Below are 22,868 nucleotides of genomic sequence, written 5' to 3' on the forward strand. Positions count from 1 at the left end.
TCTCCAATTACAAAAGCAAATAGGATGTGCTGTTACATATCATGGGCACATATGCTTGTACAGTAGGTGTAGCATGACCATGCATGTATAGACACCAAGCTGAAACTACTGTATAGCTATCGCTGTCTCAGAACTTAAACTGTAACATGTTTGCTCTAAGATATTTTTACTGCTTCATGCAGTTTGTGTGAAAGTAGCAGCTGCTAACAGCTGTTTCTACACAAAGCAAGCACAGAGAAATGTGACTGAATTCCTCAGCAGTAACCGAAAATGATGAACGGGAGCATCCTTTAGCGCGCGAACAGACAAAATCTTAAGTAAGGATAGAGTGATCAGGTCCAACATGCCTATGAGGGCTAAGCTAACCCCTGCTGATGCACAAAACAGATGGCAGACTCATCTCTCTCAGGAAAGCAGCAGTAGAAGAGAAAAGCGAAGGACAGAGAGGATGGAGAGGATAGAGGGAGGAAGGCGGGCTGTCCTTGGTGTTTACATCAAGACATGGATTAGCAGCATGGATTACTGTCACAAGATACCCCGTCTAGATCAGGGTTAGGAGGTCTAATCCACCACAGAGCTGTTGATATTACAAAGAAAGCCTTCAGATTGCACTGTCAACTGGGTTCGTGCCACTCGAATGACAGCAAAACCGAAGGCACAGCAGAAACGTGCAGCGAACAAAACGCACTTTAATTATTAAAGCGAGCACTGTTGTAAAATCTTAATGATTTCACCATGCTGGTTTTTGGCCGATCGGTGATGCAGAGGTTCTCCGATCCTCTCTAAGTGCGTCGAGCGTGAACACAGTCTCTGCGTCACCCATTTCCTTGCTTTCCTGCTGGCTATCTGTCAGTCTCTGCTTCTCACTCTCCTACAATGAGTCAGAGCGTTTCAAAGATGGGGTCTAGGCAAAGATCCAACTGGACAACCCCTCTGGAGTTTAGAGAAATAGCTGACATCTGCCGATCCCCCTCTTTGCACACTTCCTTTCATTCAGCCACTCCTCTTCTACGCTTTCACATCTAAGAGTTCCTAATCCTCCTCACAAGGATGAAATTCAGACACTCCTATTTTCTAAAACACACACTCAAAGTCAGGCCCCTAAAGGAAAAAACTCATCCCTGCATTGTGTCTTTCAATACAATGTCACTAGAGGTATAACTACGCTGCAACAAGAGCGGGGAGCGACACAGCCATGCGGGAGTAGAGCACTCTAACAGTCCTTGGTTCCTAAGTAAGGTCACACACACACACACACACACACACACACACACACACACACACACACACACACACACACACACACACACACACACACACACACACCCTCGGCTCAGGCTGGGCCTCTGTGACGGCTGCTGATGCAGGTGGAGGTTGGTGGAGTGCGCTATCATCAGTGCAGATCAAGAGGCTCTAATGTCATTAGGAGGACCGTTGAAGAGCTCACGGGCCAGCCATCAGCGCCTCACACGCGCTGGGTCAGACTGCGTCCAACTTCCTACGTGGGAGGAGCTTATGGGTTCCACACCGATCACATATTGGGTACCCACGGTACTGTATGTGTAAGAGGAGGGTTATTATTATTGCAAACAAACTAACAAGAATTACAGGTTGCGCTGCTGGCCACAGTGGCACATGGTCAGTCCGTTTATTATTTCCACTGGGGCTTGTAAAAATGTAATCAATCATATGTTGTAATAAATGACTGGCGCTGAGCTTTAGAATGCGTTTAATCCTTATTTAACTGGGAGAAATGACATTTGGTGCAGACAAAGATCATTCTTCAAACTGCCTCCTAGTCACAGCCACATTGTGCCACATAAACTCATTTAAGCAGTAATTACTATAACTGCAGCCAAAAATCCTTCATAAATGTTGTTGCTAGGCGCTGTGTGACAGTGGCTTCACAGAACAAATTCAAAGCCTCTAGATCTCGCTCCTTTATCATTTCTATGTCTGTCTGTCTCTCTCGCTCTCTCTCTCTCGCCCCCCTCCAATTCCCTATTCCCCGCGCTAACGGGCAGGCAGGAATGCAGGGCCGCGTAGACAAATCAGCTCTCGCTTCCTTCGGCTGCCGCCTGGCACCATCGTGAGTCCCAACACGTCTTCCCTCTCTTTCGCCGTCCATCCACTCTGATTTCCATGTACATCTTGTCCATTCGGCTCTTACTTTGCTCTTCGGTAATTTCGTATCATCAGCCCTTCAAATTTCCACCTCCTCTCCTTTTATTCTATATTCTCTTATTCCCTTGTCCGCTCCCTTGGCCAGTTTTTTTGTCTCTTCGGTTTCTAGTGTTTTCCCTTTTTTCTTTTGACACAGTAATTAATTATGAGTCCTACTTTGCTTGAAGCTGGATCGACTGAACGTTTCATTGCAGTAGTAGAAACATTACAGCAGCACATTAGTCAGTGTATTTTGTGTGCATATGCCTGCGTGCTTTGGCTAAAAAGACAGAAACCGCTTTGCTGTCTGTTCCCTTCAAGGCAGGATTTTGCTGTGATGCTGCTAAACAATCAAAACGAAGCCTGACTCTTACATCAGTGTGGCCATGCAGATGCACATACATCAGCCAATGTGCCCAGCAAGCACAATCTAAAGCATCCGAACACATACGCAGGCGTAGGGTGACCTTAGGTTTTAATCATCACACAGTCGGGCTCGCCGATTAGACTTAGAGTTGATTTTCTGCAAATTTGACAACTGAGCTATTTCTCACATTAGCCTCTCATTCTTCCCGTCTCTCTTTACACCTGCCTCTCTCACTTAGTAATCTCCACGCATGTCAGTGCCACTGGAGCAGGTAATAAATCAGGAATTACAGTACAGCACTTCATTTTGCATGCAGCACATTTTAGATCTCCAATCATAATAAACATCTTATGCAAGACTGTGCCTGAGACGGAGGGAAAGGGAGGCCTCCCCTATAGACGGCTACAGTAAAGTAACATCAGTGTGAAATGGAAGTGGCAATTATCAGGCTCCACCGCAGACAGAGAACCACACAAGCAGACAGACAGTGGGTCTCGTCACCATTTACTAAGCTGTTCATGTGTAATGGGTGGCCCTTGCTGCCAAGTAAAGTGATGAGAAACTCTTTCTCAGTTCAGAGGGAGGGAGAAAAGGCTCAACTTTCACATAGAACATTTTGTACGAATGCACAAGCAAAAGTGAGTGCACATATTTCATTGTTGACAGCAGGAAAGCACAGGTGTAATTACCAGTGACGATGGATTTGGTACGACGTGAATAAATTTGTCAAAACTTTAGAATGTTATTAATTCCACCGGCGCTTGTGCTGCTAAGCCATGACATGAAGACACACTGACAGACATTCCACTTTCCCCCACACACACGCGTGCAGCCTGAGGGAAGAGTCTCGATGAGCTGAATAGCTGTGATCCTGGTTGAGACAAGCCCACAGACTACTAGCACCTTCAGGGGAAGCACATGTAAATGATTACCGTGTTATTTGAATATCCTCAGATGTAGAACAACAGCGCGATAGAAACGCAGGCGCTGAAAACAAACGCGCAGGCTTCTATTTAAATGTGGCCACACAGAACAAAAGGAGCCCACAGAACTGTCAAATGCCCACGACACAGGTGTCACGGCACATTTTACTATCTGGTAAAAGCAGAACTGAGCCAAGTCACTTTTATCTGTCCGACACTTTTCACACACAGTGGAAACTCAAAGTGCACCTGGCAAAAGTGGCCGTAACAAGATTTCACAACAGCTGCGCTCCTGACTTGGCTTCGTCTCAGGCAGACAGACCTAAAAACCCCTGGCTCTCTTTGAATTGAGCTTGTATTAACTTGTACCACTGCGTGGAGTAGCAGGCACTCAGTTGTGACAAATAACCGTCGCTGTCAATAACAAATCCAGTTACACAGTTAGAACGACGCTTATTTCCTGGTTTCAGCTTGTGGCTCGTCTGCAACATGCAAAAATAAAAGGGTCTGCACTCACTGACCATAGAAGTGCTTTCACGCTTCCTCTGCATTGATTCTTTCTTTCCGTCTCTATGTCTGTGTCTTCCTTTTATCAGCGACCTGTCTGTATTCACTGCCTCCTCTTACAGCTACTAAACCACATTAAAGCTCACATGACCTTTGAGATTAACATCTTACACATGAAAGCGTGATCATTCAGAAGGCTTTGTGCTGATTATAATGAAAGGTTAAACTGCTTTATGTACAACCCCTCCTTCCTTTTGTTCGTAAGATACCTACCAAGGCATGAGTATGTACTGGATGTCAGTTTGCATTGCATGCGGCGCGCCAAATACAAAAATACGTGGAATAAACTGCTGGACAATGCGGTCATATTAATCCATCCCATTCCATTACACACACAAAGGAGGAGCGCCGTGCACATCTGCGAGCCTCATCAGTGCGGTGCTTGATTTGGTTTACTCAAAGCACATGGATTACAGCTTTGCCTTATAATCCGTGGCGGTGATGAAGAGGAGTCTTAAAGATCTCAGCTGCTGGGGTACAACGCACAGCTGGAATGAGGTCACCCGCCCGGCCGCCAAGCTTCCAATTGTCATTTCCTTTGTTTTGCTTTTTCACACTTGCAGTACATCCTGCTACAGTTACCAGTTGGAGTTGTACCGCTCACTTTCACTTGCTCATGGGTCATTTGGTGGGAGCAGTATGGCCTGACATCTGAGGCTTCTTTTAGAAGAACTAAAGTATGCCACGTTTCGTCATCTGGCTCACAAGTCACATGTTCAGATCCTGGTACCCTGTACCTGGCCTGTACCCAAGTACAGAACGCACTGTGAATCTGGGACATATTAGTGAAGACAGAACGTCTGCTCTCACAGCTTGCACTAATGGTCTCAAAAAGTGAAAAATGAGCAGTTTGACAGGCTGTGTGTCAAGAGTGGCAGCTAGGATACCCGATTTTCATGCACATTCACCAAAGGTGCTGTGTTGTAACTACCGCCGGAGACAGAGCTGAGGCAGAGAACGGGAAGCAGCAGCAGCTGGCAAGATAAAATGAGCAGAAGTGAATGTGTCATTTCCATGAAAGGTCAAAGTAAAAGCGATAAACTCAAGAGTCAGTGATTTTATGCTGCGCAACACTGACATAACACTGATGTCATTACCATTACAAACAACGCTGATTGAATTGTGCTCGATTCCAATTATTCCTTAACACGCTACGACTGTACACACATATATGAAAACACTTCTTCCCTTTTATGTCATGCTTCAACAGTTTAATGAGGAAAAATGTGCATCCATCAAAACTCTTAAGCTAATGTTGGCATCGTGACATAATAGATAGTAATTGGCAGTAATCTGCAATAATTGTCGGTAATTAGCAGCACAGAACAGAATCTCCTTTGGGCTCGTTATGAAAATGTTAATATTTAATTGATGAGTCCAATGATGGAGTGACGTTCACGTCACAAGGCAAAGCTTGTGCTCATTAAGGTGGGTTTTAAGGTGAAGTACACAACAGTCAGACATTTTGCTGCCTACACTGAAACAGACTGATTGTGTTATAGGTGTAATACACACACACACACTAACACAGTCACACTGAGTGGATATGTACAGTATGTGTGTGTAATGAGAAGCACAATATGTATCTGCACCACAAGCAAAATGTCAGCATTTGGTCTGCGGTGCCCTGGGGCACAGAGGAGCGTGTGAGGACAGGATCGTAAGGAGGTGAAATGGTTCACACACACGCTCAAATCAACTCTGATGTCACTCTAGAAGAAGACACAAACCAAGTCACACTTCCTACCACAACATCGTGATCCTCCAACCATCACACTAAAACTACTGAAACGTGGCCTCGGTTGCATGCAAATGTGGAGTTTCCAACACAAATATGTAAAACACATTCCTGAACTGACCAATCAACAGTGTCCCACTCTTAATTTACAACCTCAACACTGTGTGTGAGTCACTTCCCCTTCTGACAGAGGGGTGAACTGAGTTCAGGCAGGTTTACACTCCATTAACAGCCTCTCTGAGGCACCCCCCGGCCTCCTTGCCATTCGCCTACCTTCAAAACTTTCCCTCTCCCTTTCAGTCTACCCCACAAAGCCTATGGCATAAACACATCAGACAAGCTTTCTAGCCAGCTGTCGTTCACGGTGGCATGTGAGAGGATGCAAATTGTTATCCGCCGTTCCACCCCTCCTCTCTCTTCCTCCCTCTCCTCCTCCCCTGCGTTCGTTTCTCTACTGGTCATGGCCATTTGAGACTTTGATTCTCTGCGCGCTTTACCTCTTCACATTGCGTTTCCCACAGACATGGAGGAAAACCTGTTACACACTTTGACTTACATATGGACAAACATGCACAGCATATAACCAACTATCTGCTTGCCAGATTAGCCGGTGGGCCCGGAACAACCCATGTGAAGCAAAGCTGGAAGGACTGCCATGACAATGAAGATCAGATGGACAAAGGAAGAGAGGGAGGGATGGGAACCTCTGCGAGAACCCATGCTTTCATCACAGCAACACATGCAGACTCAGAGACAGAGGATGGCCTTTTGTGAGCCAGCAGAAAAAGAGGAAGGACGCCTGATCCAGTACAACAAACCAGCTAACCTTTCCTACGCATCTGAGATTTGAAGTACAGTGAAAAACGTAGTACTGCATTACTCTGTGTGGGAGTCAGAAGACAGGCTAGATGTTTGCTTAATGCTGAAAAGCTTGTATCAGCACAAAGCCTGTACATATAAATGCCACTGTCTTTGGCTAGAGGTATTTTTTTAGTACGTACGTCACTACAGTGGAAATTTTAATAGGTTATCTATATGCCGAGCAAAGCAGTGATGCAGGAAGATTAAGGCGTCCTAAGAGTCTTCAGGGGACAGAGCGGAAAAGCGTGATGTGTCACAGCTGATGGGATGACATCATGGTTAAACGCACTGCAGATTAACCAAGTTAATGACTCACGAAACTGGGGAAGAGGAAGCGAAATTTGGTCAGACGTGAAAAAATCAATACCTAAATGTAATCAAAGTCTTAAAATAAATGTAAAACGATACAACTTCTCCCCAGCATTTGGCAAGATGTGAGCCCTGGCTAAGAGTCAACCACTGCATTCACACAAGCCATTCTATATCCCATCAACAGAGAAAACACACACGCACAGAGGAAAACCCCATGTAAGCCTTGTTAAACCTCTCTTTAACATCCCCAACATTATGCTGCTAGACTCTGATATGTCCTGAGGGAAGGAGGCTCGGGTGCAGATGACGGATGGAGGAGTTGGGACGATACAGGGAGACATGGGCCTTTCCTGAGCCTGTTGTCTCATTATCACTGTAACGCTGCATAGTGATGAACCCTAACACCCTGACAATGAGCAGCCAGGAAAAACGAGAGGAGACAATAAAGGGTGCACGACTGTCAGCACTGCTCAAAGGGCCAACATTTACCACTTAATAAAATCTACGTGGATATAGACAACAAACATCTCAATGTAGTTACAGCATCCGAGCCTCTTTCAGCACCTACAGTACCACTGTAAATAATGAGGATGCTCCTCAGGTTGAAAAAAGCCTGATGCTCAAAGAAAGGGCAAAATATTCCAGCACAACACATATCAAAGGCTGAAGAGGAGAAAACAAAGTTGGTGTGAGCTCAGGAGCAGCATCAGGGGGGTGAATTACAAGTCATAAGCAAAATGCACATGTTGCTCATACGTTCCTCGATAAATATTATACCTCTGATGGATTAATACAATGTGTGAGTGAACTCATACACGCATGCATACTTGAGCACGCAAGCCCATGCTTCTGTGCGACAGGGAAGATGAAAACAGAATTAGGAGCCTAATCCTTGCGCGGACTTAAGGCAACAGTGAGGGAGCAAATAAGAGCAAGCAAGTGGGGGAAAAATGCTGTAATGCTGGCTGCAATTTTCTCATCATTTCATGCATCTGAAACAAAACTAATTTACTGCTTGTCATGCTCGGCTTGGCACACACAAACATAAGAGCCAATATGCCTCAGCGTGTCATCTGCCGCCGCATCAAAGAGAGCTGTTTATTTATCAGACTCACAGCTTCATATGAATCATAGAGACCTGGGAGAAACGCTTAATATGCTCTTATCAAAAGGAGCAGTCTGGCAAAGCGGCTGATATGTCGGTGCCTTTCCACATCTCACTGATTCCCATCTAAAACATCCCATGCCTTCGCACTTTCTGCCTCATAGGTCATTCCAATGTCATAGGCAGGGTTTATTTGCCCGGTTACACACACACGCACACACGCAGATAAAGTTATAAAGTTATGTACTTGGCAGCTTACAGTGAGGCAGAAAGATATGGGAGGAGAGGGCTGCAGGCAGAAACAGTCAAAAAGAGAGAGAGGTTGAGGAAAAGATGAAAGGAAGCATGAGAGAAGGCTGGAGGGAGAAAATAAAAGTGGCGCAAGTGTGATATAGTAGCATGTACATGTATTGGGACCCATTATAAAGGCACATGACAGCTCAATAGGCCTGTGGCTGGAGAATGAAAAAAGTTCCCACCAGCAGGAATCGTGTGCGTACACCTACATATACAGAATATGATTATATGCCGTTCATATGCTGAGTAAACGATTCAGACAAGAACAAAGGTTGTTTTTCTTTTAAATCGTGACGTATATTACTTCCTCCCTATAGAATTCATAACTCCTATTGTTTGATGCTCACTCCAGACCCCTGCTGTCATCCCTGCAGCCCTTCGGTGCATAACCAAGGGGTTAATTATATGCTCGTAAGCAATTATTCTCTTAATGTAGCATAGAATCCTCCCCCAATATTGGAATTTAGATGAAAACCATCAAGCAGTCAGTCAGTGATATCAAGCCTCTAATGAAGTGTCAACTACAACATAATAGAGTCCGAGTCCTACGTCACAGACCAGGGCAAGCTGTGATTGAATGACTCTTGTAAAATATATTACTGCAAATTTAGCTCTCTTTAAAAAAAACCTAATCGCTAATGGAACAAATAAACACAGGCCACATTTAACTGAGGAGCTAAAGCTTTTTACAGAACTGCGTCTGACTGTCCCAAAATATGGGAGACAGATTCTAGTGGGAGGAAATGCTGGTGACATGGAAACAGAATCTGCAATCTCCTCTGTGGTGTTTGGTGGCGTTAGGGAGGAGGGGGGATAATTGGAACACTAGCCTGTGTCTGGTAGTCCTGTCACAGCCCAGAGGGCTGTATGTGTGTGTGTGTGTGTGTGTGTGTGTGTGTGTGTGTGTGTGTGTGTGTGTGTGTGTGTGTGTGTGTGTGTGTGTGTGCGCGCGCATGTTTGTGTGTGAATGAGAGAGGGAGAGAGAAAAAGAGAGAGAGAAACTAGTGATAAAGAGAGCAGCAGCAAGAGAATGAGAACAAACACAGAGCTCCATTCAGGTCCAATCCACAGACACGTCATTCAGTCTAACATGATGATACATCTCTGAGACCAGAGTATTCATATAGCGCCTCGCCAGGCCAGTCACGGATGCATCATTCACACCCACTCAGACACACAAACAGACTTCCGCTTGAATCTGTCCCAAACCCCTATCACACATTTGTATCTGTTCCCCATTGTCATTCATTCACGCCACCCCCCTACGACTTGAGCACACAGCAAAGATTATCTGTGGAGGCTTTCCTTTCAAGTGCACCACCCTAAAATGCAAAGAATGTCTGCCAAGGTCGAAGAAGGAGTTTATCCATTAGCGAGCCATAATATTGACAAGGCCACGCTCTCCGGGTCTAAACTCTTGCATAGTAGCCGTAACACTGGCTGACAGACAGGGGGTACGGCGTCGATATGAGGTGCTTACAGGCTGATAAAAGCTGCTGCTCCTATTCCGAGGCAGGCCTTGATGGATGGCGCACGGGGAGAGATGAGGAGGCGAGGAGGGGAGGGAGGGAGAGAGGGTGCAAGAATGAGCAGCTCGCACTCTTTAAAAGTTTGGGGTAGAGCTGGAATTTAGTGAAAGGAAGCCAAGATACAGATGAGATAAGATTATCAAAGCGCCGACAGACTAAATGTTTTTCCTTGAGAGCTGCCCAACAAGTACGCTATGAGTGCAAATTTATATGAAATACAGATGGTGCACAAACCACCTACTGTACAGTACTTACTGAACTCTTTGACTACAATGAAAAACCACTGTCCTTCAGACGACCCGCTTGTTTTTAACTTAACGGGAGGATAAACAAGAACTAACATGCAACATTTCAAACTGGTGTCAAACTATTGTGCAATACAGAACTTTCACGTTCAAAACTATCACAGTGCTCTGCTCCTGCCACCTCACAGTAGGGGAAATTTTATCATATCAAAAACAAACATTTAACATTTAACTAAGCATAGAAACATCACAGTAAAACACCCGATTAAAACCTTGGATATGGGATCAATCCATCCCCTTCACCAGCCTGTGAAGCCACACTGCCCCTCATGGATTTCCCAGCATACAGCCTCTCTCCTTTAGTCACAATTTGTTGAGTGTGCATTATTAAAATACCGTGAGATCATTAAAAGTGTCTGTCAGTCAGATTTTAGTAACAACAACAGTGTGTAAATACTGAACTGATGCAGTGTGGACTGCAGGTGGATAGAGCGAGGAGCCGGCAGAGGCTCTCCGAGGACTCGTGTGACTGCCCTACTAGAGATCTGCGATTTACATAGGCTTGAGCAGCTGCTTTCTGTGCACGGGAGGCGAGAGAGGGTGAAAAGGAGGGAGTCGGGGAGAGACACCAGGGAGACCAGGGAGGCAAAACTACATCTGAAATCAAAAACCTATGACAAGACTGGAACTGAACCGCAGAAACATCTGTGTACGAGCCAAATTAACAGCGTTGATCAAGTAGCAAACTGTTTCTCATTTGAACGTGACGTGTACAATGTCAGCCTTCGTGGACCGAAGAATTACGCTTATCGCTGCATCTCTGCTCAGTCCGTGCCGAGCATCCCCACAAGGAACAGTGCGGCAAACAAAGAAGGTGATCTATGAATGCGAGTGCCTCTAAATCACTGACTTTAAAGGCACCAGGTTTGTTCAACTGCGATTTGTCAGTGCCATGAACTTCTAGTCTCCAGTGAACTGTAAAACTGCTCTCAGTCACTTAATATTCCATATCTGCTCAACATGTAAATACTCTAAGGACATTTACGACTGTAACATTTGTAGAATCACATTTAAATATTTTGTCTCCAAAATATACTCCTTAATTTAATTTATTTCAATTATGTAAAAATATACGTACATCCATCATGACCCTATGACTTTTATGCTCAAACTGTAATATACAGTAAGTGACAGACTTGTCATGTTAGACCATTTCATGAGCATCCCTGAAGTCAAGCCCATCCTTAGGTGCCGACTGAGCCACAGTCACGTCCAAAAGACCTGAGAGGAGACTGGTCCCAGCACAAGAATAAATGAACCAGGGGTCGTTTTACACTAACCAATACCAGTTTTCCTACAAATTAAAACACCACTCAAATAACTGCGACTGCACTAAGACCACATGATGATCAAAGGTATATAAACCCTGGTACAGACTCTTTTATAAAGGCTCTATGGCGCCACGCTTCAATAGTTGCAGGCTGCATAAAATCCCTCCAGATGGATGAAATAACTTTTTATAAATAACCACACCGTGTTTATCACCGTGCAATGCGCTTACACCCCCCAGTCACCTCTAGGTTTTAAACGTGCCATGAAGCGTGTTGACAAGCTCATGTGCAGACCACGCATCAGACCGTGTGTGCTGCCGAGCCACGTCTGAAAGCCCCGCACGCAGGTCCAGGAGACTGCGTGCCCACAAGCGCTAGTCCTCCGCATTGGCTTCGTCCCCGAAGTCACTGCGTAAATCCCGACGCGGAATCCCCGAGCAGCCCTTCAGTTTTGTAACCTTCAGAGTCGAACGCTGCCAGAGGGACGGGCGCAGGTTCGAGCATGCGGCTGTCCCGGACGCGCGTCGGATCAAGGGCAAGTGACGCGCCAAACAGCGCAGGTCCCAAGTTGAACGCAATACGAAGTCATTCACGCGTTCTTCAAGCCTCCACGGGATCTGCTGCAAGCTCCGAACGAACCGGTTCGGAATGAAACCCGCCCCGTGGCCGGAGCACGCCGCGCGGGCATGGCGCATCTAGAACAGGTGCAACCCGCCTCCCATCACCTGGATGGTGCAGTGACAGCCTCGCCCCCAAGACCTGGAAGGGCACCAGAGCCCGCGAGGACCCCGAGCCCCGGCGGTGGGAAGCAGCGCTGGGCTTACCTGTAATCTATGCAGATATCACTTCACAGCCGCATCGACACTGCGGATAAGAAGCAAGTCCAGAGCAGTCTCCAACTCCGATTACTCCCCCCTCCGAAAAAAGATCACAAATGCTGAGAACAGTGTATATCCTGATCAAACGGCGTGTCCACTTTAGATCCCCGACAGAGGTGCAGCTTGGAAGCGATTCCTGCACGGGAATGAGAAATAGCAGCAGACTCCGGCAGCATCCCCGATCAGCAGGAGTCTACTACGCCGCTCTGAGCGCTCAGGAAGCCGCGAGCTGCGCCTCCCATCTCCCGGCGCGGACGCACTTGGTATGCCGTTGGAAAAGCCGCTGCGCCGCACGGGATTACCGCAGGAGGCTGTGCTTGTGTGCGTGTGTGTGCGTGTTATGTGTGTATGTGTGCGTGTATAGATGTGACTCAGTGCGGTGCTCCTGCTCGACTGAGGTGCTGAGGGTGCTGCAGCGGAGTGCGAAGGAGAGAGAGAGAGAAAGAGAGAGAGAGAGCGGAGGGATTGGAGAGAGGGAGAGAGAGAGAGAGGTGCGCTGCCTTAGAGTTTGCAGCCAGCAGCGGATCTTTTGCCTCGGGGGGAACCGGGTAGAGAGGCAGTGAGGAGGGACTGTTTTCACCAAGGATCCTGTATCGCCCGCAGTAACATCGCGGATCTGGAGGGGCTGCGCTCTGGTTACATTTAGGTTCTTGGCAACTACCCTAAAGAGGCTTAATGCGCGTTAATGAGCACTATACAGAACAATGTCCGTCTCAGCGAGCCATTTATTACCACGATCCGGTTTATGATTTAATGCATTTTAAAGTGACAGAAGTATCCAGACAGTTCTCCTTCACGGCAGTGCCGCGTCGATTCCCGGAGCGCCTCCACACACGCGGGGAAACGCTCGTAACGAGAACAATCTGAAAAAGTTGTTTTTGCAAATTTAGCAGTTCCGCCCCCTTGACTGCGTGGATGTGACAGAACACGAGATTAAAACGCGCGTGGTTTGTTGAACTAGGTTTATGCAGCGAGCGGGTACAGGTCCCGCAGCCAGGCAAAGGTTTATGTAATGCATTCACCCCGGTGAGAATAGGATTTGGCGATGCCAAAGGGGAATTTGTGCACATTTACACAAATACGCGACAAAGCCGGGGTGGAATGATCAGATCATCAGATCTGAATATCTAATCGCGGGATCAGTTAGAGGCAGAGATTAGGCAGGGCTGCATCATAATTACGACACTTGCATCGTTGCAGGCCATTACAATCTGCATTTCTGTTCTTTGATGGTGTTTTAATAAGATATGCTTCACCAGCCGTACATTAACTAATTAATATTCTAAAGACTAATTAGGTAAACAGGCGTTTAACAGCACAGGGTCTGGCACATGTTTCTATTGTAGCCTATAGATTATAAAATAATAAGATAAATTCGCACAAAATCCTGTGCACGTTTGGTGTTTTCTCTAATAACCTTAATCAGTTTAAATACTTAGCTATTTTAAATGCCAAAATAAAATCGGCGGGGTTTATCTGTTGTGCTCAATACAAGCAATTGACCAAAAAAACACATGATTAAAAACAATTAATAGCACCAGAGAACAGAGAAGGAACATGTCTTTTAGGAAGACACCCGTGGCTGCAGCATCACCCTCTCCCTCCTCCTTGTCCTCCCTCCCCGCTGTCGCTTCCACAGGGCTTTAAACACTGCATCAGAGCCCCACCTACAGGACAAAGACGCTCTGCGGCGTCTGACACTGACTGATGGCGGCACAGGCAACGTGGCTCTGCGGTTTTGACTGATTTAAAGAAGTGGGTCTGACTGTATAGAACCCGACACACACCACCACGGCGTATGTAGATCAACGGTAACCATAGGATCATGAAATATTAATAAATATGAGACTTACTTCATGGGGCAGGTAAAGGTGAGAATCCTCTCAGGCACTGGGGGCCGTGACGTGTCAGCCATCACCGGTCTCCCAGGGAGCTCCACGAGCCTGAACGGAGCACCCGTTGCGTCATATTCTTTACTTTGGTCCAAAAATGACAGTTTATTGTGCAGCTAACCGAGACAATGCTAATGCTAACGTGAACGTTTGACTAGCACGCTCACAGCAGGAACTAACATACCTTATTAATACGTCCCCTGGATGTTTAACTGATATGTCAGTACAGCCGTTCATATCTTTAGCAGTAGTCTCAAATCTGTGCTGAAGGTAAAGAAAGGAAAATAAGGAAACGTAAAACCGTTAGGATTTGTAAACAAGGCGGCTGATTCGCGCCGTTTCTTGCCCTTGTCGTCACGTGACACTGACCACGCCCACACGTGCGGCATTTAGCGGCAGCAGTTTTCAGAGTCATAATTTTAAAATAAATAATAAATAAATAAAAATGCACGTAGTTCTACATTAAATTTAACATTTTCTTGTGCTAAAATTATGAAAGTAATTAAAGTCAATTTAGTTCTTCATTTGGATTAAAATATTATGACTTTGGAAAGGCTGGATCACAAGACATTATAAAGTAATAGCAGTTGAAGAATTGCTAGAAATGGTTAAGATAGCTTTTTGTAAATAAATAAATGTAAAAACCAACAAAGCTTTTTATACCCCCTGTAACACAGACTTGCTGTGAACCAGTTCCCACCATGAATCAACAATAGCTGTGAATTCAGGGGTGACTTCTGTTTACTAAAATCTCTTTGACAGCCCATTGATTTTAGTCCGTTTCAGGTGTGTGCTCATTTATTATACTTTAGTGTCGTGACAGACGCTGAGAGCATCTCGTGGAGTCATTTGAAGGGTGAAACTGCGTACAGATCAACCCACCTATTGTCTTCATTTAATTGTTCAACACGAGCGGAGCTAAATCAACAATCTGTGGATTTCAATATCAACAGCACAGCAAATCAATACCGCTTCAATCCACAGTGACAATAGCAATTCCACCAAGGGTCAGCATTGCATGACCTAACGAAATTAAAGTTGAGGTCATGGGTCCAACTGTAGATCAAACAGCCTTGGACCAGAGGATAATGGGTTTGTGTAATTATTTTTTTATCACAAAGAAGCATCCTCTCTATGCTGCATGAGCATACATTAACTCAGAAGAAAGTTAGTTTCTTTTAATTATATTATATTCATATTTAATTAGATTTAGGATGAATTAGATACACATTGGCGTGATATTATATAAAATATAATATATACAGAATGATCCAACGACTATTCTTTTTAAAGTGATTCTTTAGGATATGTTTATGTGACTGTTCTTGGTGAACACTTTAAAGTTTGCATTTATTTGAGGGCAGTGGAGGCTCAGTGGTGGTGTGGGTGTCTGTTAACCCCAGGGTCAGTGGCTCGCACCCCAACCTCCCACTGGCCATACGCCACAAACCCAAACCCGCTGTCCAGGCCTGGGTCACAGAGGGCGGGTGGTGTAAAAGCCTATGCTGTGGCCCCAAAGCATTTTTATGCAAGTTGCTGAGAACGTGAACGTGCCCTGCTGTACTGTGGTTTCCATGACAGACTGACAAAAACATTATGACAAAATTACAACTGTTGAGTTTATTGCACCCGAACGTGTAATTTCTGACTGGATTAGACGACAGCGACGACAGGACAAGTCATGCCTGTATTTGACAAGTGTTAACATACAAATGTGAGCTGGTTCAGTTCAGCTGTTTGCAGGTCCACGATGCGAGGGCGGAGCCGAAGGAGACGCCGACTCGGCGCTTGGCTCTTCATTAAAATGCGCTGACCACTCCGATTTCCCCACTTGTCTTGCAAATGAGTCCATGACTTATGGAGGCGACTGTGATGAAGCTTTTCATGCAGTCCAGCGGGTCGGAGGCAGGCATATGTGCGCGCGGACCCCGTTGCCAGCTGGAACAGCCTTCCCCATCCTGCCCCGCGCTGCACGCGTGCACCCATGAGCCCCGGTCGCGTCCTTATGAATTAACTCAGCCGACCCCGTTAAACACAGCTGTATGTGGTTTATCTTAAGCCTGCGGGGACCCAGTCTTCCCGAGGGTGTTCCCCTTTCCCCCCCCTGCAGGCCCCAAAACACACACCATCCACCCACACACACACACGCACATCATCTGTTACAGTACATCCCTCGACGCGTCAGCTTGCTGAACCGCGCATGCAAAGTATATAAAGCTGCCTTATGGTCAATTTACAAGTCATTTCTCCGCCACAGACCATAATATTTATGAGCTGTCAGCGGTGATGCCGGATTTAGTGTGTCCGTCTTCATAAGCGTCCCTTCCCGCGTCTTCCTGGTTTAAATCACGCAGAAACACTGGCTATGTCAGCCTCGGCCATGATATCACATTTTTGTACAATATCTATTAGCATGTCGTTGCGTTAATGAAGTTTTATGTGCTTTATGGACACACTGAATGACACCCTGATATCCTATTGATTTGGACTGTAAATAGCTTTTCAATTTTCTGCCTGTATAGTGAGCTATTGGATAGTAAATTATATTGAAAGTGACATTTCTGCATACCTGGAGTGTGTGTGTGTGTGTGTGTGTGTGTGTGTGTGTGTGTGTGTGTGTGTGTGTGTGTGTGTGTGCGTGCGTGCGTGTGTGTGGTTTGTGGCATGGGGGTGGATGGATTAGTGTGTTGAACATGTCACTTAGTCATATAATTAGTTATTTTGCATATTGATGGCTCGCAGCTCCTTGTGAAAATGTGTGCACCTGTGTGTTTCCGCCACGTAATGTGTGTGTTTATCCACCCGTGCATCCTCTCCGTGGGCCTCCCCATCAGGCTAGCAGCTGCCTGCCTGCCTGTCTGTCCACGCAGCCCAGTGCTCCGGGGCCAGGTGAGCCATACCCTGCCAGCTAGTCCTCCAGAGAGCCAGGCTCCCAGGTCCATGGAGATGCAGGCGGCCACTCCCACCGGGCTCCTTTCTGCCCCCCACACCCCAGAGTTGAACTCCTCCACTGGGACCGGCCCTGCAGATGGCTGGAGGCCTGGAGACTAGACACATATGACACAGCTATCAAAAAAAGCCCGGATCAGGACGCCGCTGTTACACACAAGCGACACAAACTACAACGTTGTTTCCTGGATGCGCGTCTTCAGATCGTCCTGTCCTGTGGTGGTTTTCTTGACTGCACTAATGGACATGTGTGTGGAAGAATGTTTTCGGGGCATGTGATGGGTTTATTTCTGGCCGCTGCGACCTGCAATTAAACTGTCAGACGGAGCCGCCTGTGCGAGCGGCCGTCTCCGCGCACGCGCGTGATTCCAACCCGTCCTGACACGTGTCCCGGTGCGACGCGCGTGAATATTTGCAGACAAGAAGATTTCAAAAGGAAACGACAGCACAAACAAATCGCAGGCCCAGAGGCGCACGTGTGCTCCGTTGAACACATGAATGGAGCCTCCGTCGGTCACGGCTTCACTGAAAACGGCAAAGCCACGTGACTGAAGCCAAATATGTTCCACGCGATCCACAGCCTAAAACCTCACCCCAGGCTTTACACGATGATGAACATAATAACACTAAACTGATGGGGAGGAACAGGAAGGGAAACATTACCTTAACTACACATTTTACTCTCATTGTTAATTGATTGAACATGGAGGGAACGCATTTACATTTTAAATTGATCAGTCTTGCGAGTGTGATGGAGGAGCCGTAAATGGGGCCATTATGCATGCATGAATACGTGTCATAAACACCGTACGCAGAGTGACAGGCTGCGTCGCATTCATTCAGCACGGAGGCGCCGCGGACGACGCTACAATGACGCCGCTTCGCATCAAAGACGCAGATGTACGAGACGAAAGACAACACGAGCGAACGCGTTCAGATCTGTGGGTCGAACAAAGCGCAGAGAGCGTGAATAACTGTCAGTGGATGGACGAGGGAACCGGCTTTAACGCCGGCCCTGAACCCACCCTGCTTTGAGAACCCCAGTATTTCAGCTTTGATGATGAAAAAGTGAATAAACGCAGGGGGAAACACGCGACTGCGCGTGCACCGCCACCCGCGGGGTCAGGTGGGAAAAGCCGGGCCGATCACTTCACGATCACGCTCCTGCGGGAGCGAACGGGAGAGCGCGCTTCTCACAAACACGGCAGAGCGGAGCAAATGAACGCCGTTTGAATCACAGCGCGAGCCCGACGCGCCGAGTCGCTCCGCGCCGCTCCGCTCGCTGCGGCGGAGGCGGTGGACGCGGCGGAGGGTCGGGGCCGATCAGTCCGCAGCTGCGACCCGCGCACGTGGCGGAGAGACGGATGAAACGCCGCGCAGGAGCGTCTGACGGCGCAGGACGGAAAGTTCATCACTGCCGCCGCCGATCGCGCGTTCTGTTTCCGTGTTCACGGAGCAGAGCGACGTAGGAAGCAGCAGGACGCTGTTTGTGTCCAGATGAATTATAGATGAATTACAGCAACGCCTGGTGTTTCTTAAAGACACAATTTGTCATCGGACAAAATTCTGAACACGACTTTAAAATGACTGGCAGATATTTCAATTCGGCGACTAACACGAAGCAAGAGCTCTGTGTACATTATTAATGCCGCTGGTGTGTTTGAAGGGTTATTTACAGCAAAAGCAGTTCATCTAAATCAGCAGTAATTTGACTTCATCATCAAAGGTTCATCTCTGTAGCTGAGATGTAAGAGGTTCCAGCGAGTCCTGCTGTGACAGAAGCCACTGGATCTCCCCCATTGTTCCTTTGGCCATCCAAACATCTCACATCCAGGAGCGTGCACGTTCACGTGTACACACACACACACACACACACACACACACACACACACACACCAAGGTCCTCAAAAGAAGTGGATGAAGGAGACGACTTCAGCGAACTGACAAGCGGGAGATTAATCCATCTTCCCCGGCCCAGTCACTCCCACTGCCTCCCTCCTCCCGTTTCTGCTTCCAGCCTCATTGTTTTCAATAAAGTGTCAGGACTGGCCATTTTATAATCACATTTGTGACTTGGGATCTGGGATTCAGATGCAATCAATGTCTATTAGAATCACAGGGTTATTGATTGAAAGAGGAGCGATGGTGTGAGTGATCGCGCCCATTTTCATTCTCGCTGGCTTCCTCGCACGCATTGTGCTCATAGTTACATACAGGCAAAACTGGAGCGTACAGTCCTGTCCGCACATGAGTACGAGCAGCACGAAATGAAGCCAAGACAAAAAATATATATATTAAACTTCATTTCTCTGATGGGAACCTTCTCTACAGACACATTATACATGTACATGCTACTGTGAGATTAAGCAATGACGTCTGTTTGATGCTTGAGCAAATGACTTAAAATGAAGGCACATGGTATTATTGTCTCTCTCTTTTTGGGTGTTTGTACAGAGCAACAAGGTGACGTTTAAGGCAGTTTCATGCTCCTGAAGGAGGATGTGGCTCCTCTAACTGCAGTCTGTCTGTCGTCTGCTTCTGGGCTCCAGTCTCCAGACGTTTTCTACTCTCCATATTTTATACTTCACCATGCAGTGCTACTTTCTCATGATGAATATGCTCGCTGTACAACAGCTGTCATCAGTGAACCGATGGAGGCAGATGGCCGCTCAGCACTGATCACTGGGACGTAACTTATACTGCATGTGATCTATCTGAGACACGGAGGTGACATCATCACAGACACTGATGACATCATACTGATAAAGTACAGGTATGGGCTGAGAGTCTGAGTTTGAACTTAGTTGGGATTAGGTTAAAATAAGATGCTGCAGGAAAGGTTTTATGTCAGTGATGGTCCTCACAAGACTAGCAGTCAAAACTGTGCTTGTGTTAAGCAGCCTCAAATCCCAGGACAACTCATTAAGTGTGCAGAGGAGAACGGAGAGCAGGACACTGCTGCAGTCCTGCACACAGGCAGCAGCATGTGTGTCCCAAACACACACACACACACACACACACACACACACGCACATGCGCGCACACACACACACAGGTTTCATCCTGTGTTTCATCCTCCCATTCAGACCGACACACGCAAAGCTCACAGAGGCCAGCGTGGATTTACGCTCCCCGCCGCTCAAGGAGACAAGCCGCGGGCCAAAGAATACACACACACACACACACACACACACACACACACACTCCACCTTCGCAGGAAATGGTTTATTGACTGCGCAGTGTTTAAAGCTGACTTGTGCGTGCGAGCGGCTGTTGATTTAGTCGGTGCACTCTGCTGCTCCTTAATGGAATAATTAAGTCTAGGGCTTCTATTGACGCATGCTCACATACAGGCAGGTGAGACGGACGCACGGACGCACGGACCGACCGACCTCTGGAACACACGCGGTCATCACTGATAAGGAGCATTTGCATTGGTGTCATCTGAATGGAAATGAAGGACGCGATTGTGTGAAATGTGTGTTTCCATGACATGAGGCGAGTGGCAGTGATTCCTAGCAGCACCGGGGACGACACCCGTTTTAATGAGCCTGTGTTTGACTTGGGAATTGAAAAGTCCAAGGTCACGTTGATTTGTTTAATCCGGGGTCAAAGCTGTTTGCATGCGTGCAGTATGTAAGTGTTTCGCCTCCTGTTCTTTCAGCTCCTTCGTCGCCTCTTTGCTTTCCTTTGTCTAGCCTTCATCCTTAATTCAATATTTTCTAAACGCCGGTGCGAAAATGAGATCCCGGCACAAGTCGAGGGGGCGAAGCAGAGAAGCTAAATGAAGGAGGAATGACATGATCCTTTTGTGCAGCTCTATTTCTCCGCCAATCTCCCACTCAGTCGATGAACCCGGGCAAGGGGGAAAAAACAATACAAACAAAGGGAAAAGAGCCTGTTCCTCCATCTCTCCTCGGCCTCCTGACAACTCCACGCCGATCGATAATCAATCTCTAATCTCTCGCGCCTTCTTTTTTTGCGCCATCCTCCTTTCTTTCAAGTCCTTCCATGTCACCAGCTAAGATATTGAACCTGCTGCAAGGACACACACGCACACAGATACTCAGGTTACACATTAAAGCGCTTTATGCTAAGAATAAAAGCAACAAATCACATTACAGGTGCAAATCTTGAAGCACTAAATGTGTAGTAAATCCAATGCAAAGGACTGGGAGAAAACATTTCTGCCTCATCCTTTATTATTTATCAGTAAATGCCAAAAACACGAAATATTGTATGCCATAGAGAAAAGATAGGAGGAAGAATCATCTCATCCCCTGCGATGGAACATCCACAGCTCAGTTTCAGCGTCGACAGGACATTAAACAACAACACTGACACTGTTACAGGAAGCCACCTGCTGTGGGTGTCTGTCTGTCTGTGTGTGTCTGTATGTAAGTGTGCGTCTCCTGCTGTGGTTATTAGTGATGAGGAGCTGTCCCACTCAACACCTGTCCAGCTGCCAGCTGTGGCAGATCCACACTAAATTGCTGGGGGGATAAACATGAATATAATGGTTCGACACATGTGGGATCCGTTGGTTCACGTGTATGTAAACATTAGCTCACGTGTGGGTCAGGGTCACAAACACAGAGCACATCCAGAAATACCTGACTGTTATTATTATTTCTATTTTGTGTCCAAAGCATCTGTGTTTATCTATTTATTGTTTTGAATGTCCTTGAAGGCAACATCTCTAATATTCTGAAGTCGTCGCTTCTTTTTTAGATCTGTTGCTGTTGCTGAAAAATCAAAAAATACAGCAAGTTACAAAATGTTTCAAGTCCACGTTTAGCTCTCACGCGTCTGCATCCTCTTTGGTTTCAACTCAAACCTCAACATCCCGGCAGAGTGGCTGGTTGGGGGATCAAGACAACTGGAGATGGTAAGAACGTCTGCACCTGCTCACCCGTCTCACTCTTAAAGGCAGCGACGGTGAGCAACGCGCCGACGACAGCTTTTTTTTTTTTTATTCCGCCTCCACAAGTGGTGGAAAGCGTGAGCAGGCTGAGGCGGGAGTCGCTACAAACTCCGCTCGGCCTCTTTTGGGCTTTGTTCCACGGCCCCACATCTCCACTCATTTAAATTCCAAACGCCGCCACTCGAAACTCAAATCTTTTATTCATCGGTCTGATTGTGAAACACGTAGGTGGCTTGAAGTGCTTACGGTCACTTCCCCAAACGGCATTTAGTGATTACAGGGCTGCGAGAGAAACAGCGGCGGGCGCCATTATTCCACAACTCTCTTCTCTCTCTTACCAGCAGACACGCAGCAGCTCAGATCCAGCACTGCACTCTATATTTACCTATTATAACAGAGTCCTGCTCAACAACCTGTTCAACCCGAATTCTTCCTACTCTCATACAGTAACAGTAAATACGCCATTAAAGCCGTGGATCGGTCATGGAAAACATAACGTAAAGCTAAAAGAGGTCCTGGATGCGCAACTTATGCGTTTGTGGCCCATCTGCTGCGGATAAAACTGGGGATGGGGAGGCTGCAGGGTAATTAAAAAAAAAAAAGTTAACGCAGAAGCTCATAGAGAGAGAATAACAATGAATGATTAATGGTTTTCATTAAAACACCACAATCATTTCTCCTCAGAGCATAAGATGTTTATTACCCCAAAGCACTTGTCATTAGAATAAGTTTCTGGGATCTTAAACAGGCAAATTCATTCCAAGAACAGTAATAAGGAGCCACTGAT

At 46.7% G+C, this 22,868-nt stretch overlaps 1 protein-coding gene across 8 annotated transcripts in view; it reads right to left on the reverse strand.

Moving 5' to 3' along the window:
- Positions 1-14,570, reverse strand: part of plxna4 (plexin A4) — a 153,087-nt gene extending 138,517 nt beyond the window's left edge. For 4 of the 8 annotated variants that reach the window (XM_055512168.1, XM_055512167.1, XM_029163426.3 and 1 more), the window contains exon 1: positions 12,263-12,734. The gene's annotated coding sequence lies outside the window, so the exon portion shown is untranslated. Of the gene's footprint in view, positions 1-12,262; positions 12,737-14,169; positions 14,260-14,392 lie in introns of those variants that run through there. The other 4 variants (XM_029163423.3, XR_008695782.1, XM_029163422.3 and 1 more) reach the window with 4 other exon arrangements.
- Positions 14,571-22,868: the final 8,298 nt, after the last annotated feature.

This window comes from Betta splendens, chromosome 9 (assembly GCF_900634795.4).
Source record: "Betta splendens chromosome 9, fBetSpl5.4, whole genome shotgun sequence".
NCBI lineage: Eukaryota > Metazoa > Chordata > Actinopteri > Anabantiformes > Osphronemidae > Betta > Betta splendens.